General features: G+C 33.0%; 1 long non-coding RNA gene across 1 annotated transcript in view; it reads right to left on the bottom strand.

Moving 5' to 3' along the window:
* Positions 1-754: 754 nt before the first annotated feature.
* Positions 755-5148, bottom strand: part of LOC121031813 (uncharacterized) — an 8810-nt gene continuing 4416 nt past the window's right edge. Inside the window, exon 2 of the long non-coding RNA XR_005790920.1 lies at positions 755-816. This is a non-coding gene — a long non-coding RNA (uncharacterized LOC121031813). The remainder of the gene's footprint in view (positions 817-5148) is intronic.

The following is a 5148-nucleotide window of genomic DNA, read 5'->3' as shown; positions in this document are numbered from 1 at the left end:
CTAATTGTATTTCTAGTTTTATAATACTCTAATTGGTTGTTATTTCTCCTCTCTCATTTGTGATTTTATTTATTTGGGTCCTTTCTCTTTCTTTTTGGTAAATCCGGGTAGGGATTTATCAATTTTATTGAATTTTTTAAAGAACCCGCTCCTGGTTTCATTGATCTATTCTGTTGATTTTTTAAAGTTTCTGTATCATTTATTTCTGCTTTAATCTTTCCTATTTCCTTCCTTCTGCTGGCTGTAAGCTTTGTTGTTCTTTTTCTAGCTCCATTAGGTGTAAGTTTAGGTTGTTTATTTGAGATTTTTCTTGCTTCTTGAGGTAGCCCTGTATGGCTATATACTTCCCTCTTAGGACCTCTTTTGCTGCATCTCAAAGGTTATAAACAACTGTTTTTTTTTTTTCATTTTCATTTATTGCCATGTATTTTTTAAAAATTTCTTCTTTGATTTCCTGGTTTACCCATTCATTGTTTAGTAGCATGTTGTTTACACTCCATATTTATAGTCTTTCTAGATGTTTTCTTATGGTTGACTTCAAGTTACATAGAGTTATGATCAGAAAATATTCATAGTATGATCCTAATCTTTTTGTACTTGTTGAGACCTGTTTTGTGACCAAGTATGTGATCTTGCTTGTTTTTCATTACTTTTGGGGATTCTGATCCTTTTTTGCCTTTGTCACTTTTGATTTCCCCTTTGCACTCAGGAGGTCTCCTTTAATATTTCTTGTAGGATTAGTTTAGTGCTCACAAACTCCTTCAGTTTTTGTATGTCTGGGAAACTCTATCTTTCCTTCTACTCTGAATGAAGGCCCTGCTGGATAGAATATCCTTGGCTGCAGATTTTTCCCTTTCAGCACTTTGTACATATGGTACCACTGCCTTCTGACTTGCCAAATTACTATTGAGAACTTTCTGGCTAGTTTTATGGGTTTTCCCTTTTAAGTTAAGGACTCCTTTTGTCTTGCTGCTTTTAAATTTTTATCACTACATTTTTGCAGACTTAATTACAATACGTTTTGGTGTTGACCTGCTTTTTTTGTTTTTTTAATGTTTATTTATGGAAGAGAGAAAGAGAGCAAGTGGGGGAACAGCAGAGATAGATGGGGACAGAGGATCCAAAGCAGGCTTTGCACCGACAACAGAGTGTCCAATGCAGGGCTTGACTGAAAAGTGCAAGATCATGCATGATCTGAGCCGAAGTCAGCAACTCAGGTACCCTGCTGCTTTTCTTGATTTTGATGGACATCCTCTGTGCTTCCTGGATCTGGATATCCATTTCCTTCCAGTTTTCTATTACTTCTTGAAACAAATTTTCTGCCCTCTTTTCTCTCTCTTCCTCTTCTTGGACTCCTATAATATGAATGTTATTATGCTTGGTGGATCACTGAGTTCCTGAGGTCTATTATTTTGTGTTGCATAATTCTCTCTTTTGTTCAGCTTTACTGTTTTCCATTTTTTTGTGTTCTAGGTCAGTAATTCATTCCTCTGCTTCTCCCAGCCTGCAGTTCATTCAATCAAGGCTGTTTCAAATCTCAGTTATTGCATTTTTCATTTCTGACTATTTTTTAGCTTTTATCTTAGTTGACCATATATGTGTAGTCCTGTTTCTAAACACTTTCTTCTATGAGTCAACATGTTTATGTTACTGCCAATACTAACTTGATTACTGTAGCTGTATCCTGTTTTGGAATCGGGTTATGTAATTTCTCCAAATTTGTTGTTCTTTATCAAAATTCCATTGGCTATTTTATATAATATTTCATTTCCAAATACATTTTAAAACTGTCAATTTTTATGACAATGTTACTGGATTTTGATTGAGATTGCATTGGTTCTATAGATCAGTCTAATAAAAATTTGTATCTCTTCTATATGGTATCTTCTGATCATGAACATAGCCTCCTTTTCTTGATTTAGTCTTCTGTCACTCTTTTCCATGTTTTGAAGCATACCTATTTTATATATCCTTTGTTCAAAAAAATCACGATTTAGGAGTACCTGGGTGGCTCAGTCAGTTAAGTGTTTGACTTCAGCTAAGGTCATGTTCTCTCGGTTCATGGGTTTGAGCCCTGCGTTGGGCTCTTTGATGACAGCTCAGAGCCTAGAGTCAGCTTTGGATTCTGTGTCTCCCTCTCTCTCTGCCCTTCCCCTGCTTGCGCTCTGTCTGTCTCTCTCTCTCAAAAATAAAAACATTAAAAAAATTAAAAAATCACTATTTAATTTTGATACTATTACAAATGTATTTAAAAATTTAAATTTCTAATTGTTTACTGCTAGCATGTAGAAATGCAACTGACTTTTATATAACTATTGTTTTCTGTGATCGTATTCCTCTCACAATTTAGTTCTATAGCTCTTTTTGTAGATTCCTTGAGACTCTTTACAAAGGTGATCATGTACTGTAAAAATAGTCAGTAGTGTTCCTTGCTTTCTGGGGTATATGTTATTTGCTTTCCTTATTTCACTGATGTTGATCTCTTGCATAATATTTAATAGCAATTTTTAAGGTAAGCATACATATATTTTTGTAATGTGAGAAAGAAAGCATCTAGTCCTTCACCATGATGTAGGATATTAGGTATTGGATGTGCTCCTTTCATTAGACTGAGGAAGTTTACTTCTATACTTACTTTAGTGAGATGTTTTATAATCAATATACTGAATTTCACTAAATGCTTTTTTTCCCTGCATCTGTGAAATGATTCTAAGACCTTTTTTTTTCTGCTTTAGTCTTTTTAAGTGGTGAATTATGTTGATAAATTATTGAATGTTAAGCCCACCTTGAATTGCTGAAATGAACCCTTCTTGGTAATGATGTATTACAATTTTTGTAAGTTTTTGGAATTGATTTGTCATAGTGCTATATTGCTGGATTCACTTACCAAATTTTATTTAATTATACTTTAGTGTTTACTGACCTTGCTAAAATGGTTTAAAAATAGGGACAAGGAGACAGGGAGAGAAGATTATGGCAGAGTTCATAGTCCACAAAAGCATGTAACTAAAAAAGATAAAAAAATAATAATAAACAAGTTTTGACTCCTTCAAAATTGTAAGTTTTTCTCTTCAAAAATACCATCAGAAAAATAAAAATTCAAGACATGAACTTGTAGCAAATATTTGCATTCAGAATACATGAACACTTTACCTCTCAAAAATAAGAATACAGACAACCCAATTTAAATAGGCAAAAGACTTAAATAGACCATTTATTAAAGAAGAAGATTTAAAGATGCTAATGATCATTAGTCATTATAGAAATGCAAACTAAAATTCCAATGAAATGCCACTACATACCCAGTGTCAATAAGGTATTAATAATCATTTTAACAAATCGCCTAAAATGTTGACTATTGATATTTTAAAGGAATCTAAAGCTTTACACCATATATAAAAATTAACATGGGATTGATCACAGACCTAAAAGTGATTAAATTATAAAATGTCTAAAAGAAATCATAAAAGAGTCTGTGTACACTTGAGTTAGGAACAGTGTTCATTGGCTACAAAAGTATACATTAAAAAAGGAAAAAAATTTGGCTCCATCAAAATGTTAAGCTTTTTGTCTTCAAAAATACTCTCAAGTAAATGAAAATACAAGACATAAGCTTGTGGCAAATATTTGGGAAACATTTATCTTATAAAAGATTTGCATTCAAAATACATGAAGAGTTTATAACTCAAAAATAAGAATACAGACAACCCAATTTAAACAGGCAAAGGTCTTAAATAGACCCTTCATTAGAGAAGCACATTTAAAGATGCTAATGATCATGAGTCATTAGGGAAATGCAAATTAAAACTCCAAAGAGATGCTGATACCCATTGGAATGACTTTAATGACTGATGATATCAAGTGTTGACAAGATCCTAGAGTCAACACAACACTGAAATATTGCTGATGGAAATGCAAAAGAGTGTGAATACGCTGGAAAACAGTTTGGCAGTTTCTGATAAAGTTAACATACGCTTACAATATAATGCAACAATTCCAACCCTAAATGTTTACTCATGATAAATAAAAACATGTGCTTATTCAAAGATATGTAGTTGAAATTTCATAGCAACTTTACTCATTGTAACTCACACCTGAAAACAACCCAATGTCTATCAACTGGTGAATGAATAAATGAAATGAAATACTGTTTCATACAGTAAAACATTGCTTAGCAATGTAAAGGAACAATCCAGTAACAGATGTGAAAATATGGATGAATTTCAAGAACATGAGACTAAATGGAAGAACACAAAATTTCATGTTGTATGATTCTTTTTATGTGACAGTCCAGAAAGGCAAACGTATAGCAATAGAAAATAATCAGTGTTTGCTAGAAGCAGGGGTTACTAGAAAGGTACTGAGTGCAAAAAAAGTACAAAGGAACAATTTTGAGGATGAAAATATTCTATGTCATAATTGTGATGACAGTAAACACAGTACTATATAAAATTATAAAAACCCATCAAAGTGTAAAATTAAATGGTTAAATTTTAGTCTATCTAAATTATACTACAATATGGGGCGCCTGGGTGGCGCAGTCGGTTAAGCGTCCGACTTCAGCCAGGTCACGATCTCGCGGTCCATGAGTTCGAGCCCCGCGTCAGGCTCTGGGCTGATGGCTCAGAGCCTGGAGCCTGTTTCCGATTCTGTGTCTCCCTTTCTCTCTGCCCCTTCCCCGTTAATGCTCTGTCTCTCTCTGTCCCAAAAATAAATAAACGTTGAAAAAAAAATTAAAAAAAAAAATAAATAAATGAATAAATAAATAAATAAATAAATAATACCACAATAAAACAGGGGGAAAAAAAGAATGTTAGAAAACAATGGTTAGATAATGTCCCCCTCTCCCCAAAAAAGTAGGAAAAAAAATCTACAAAAAAAATTTTTACTTTAAATAAACAACTTTGTTAAACACTTACTGTATTAGCCTTTTTAAAAAAGTTAATCTATTACAAAAACCAATGCATTTCTGGGAAAACCAATTTAACATCCTTTTTTTATTAATGCCTTTTGAATTGCATGCTCCACTCAGGGACATTGGCTCCCTAGATTCTCTTTGGAGCTCTGAGACCACTCATCCTAAGAAGTACCTGCACCTTATAAACTCTAGTCTCCTCAAGTCAGGGTTTCTTTTTTTTTTTTTTTTTT

This window comes from Herpailurus yagouaroundi, unplaced genomic scaffold, assembly GCF_014898765.1.
Source record: "Herpailurus yagouaroundi ecotype Mexico unplaced genomic scaffold, PumYag 28, whole genome shotgun sequence".
Classification (NCBI taxonomy): domain Eukaryota; kingdom Metazoa; phylum Chordata; class Mammalia; order Carnivora; family Felidae; genus Herpailurus; species Herpailurus yagouaroundi.
This window is presented reverse-complemented; position numbering and strand designations above follow the sequence as displayed.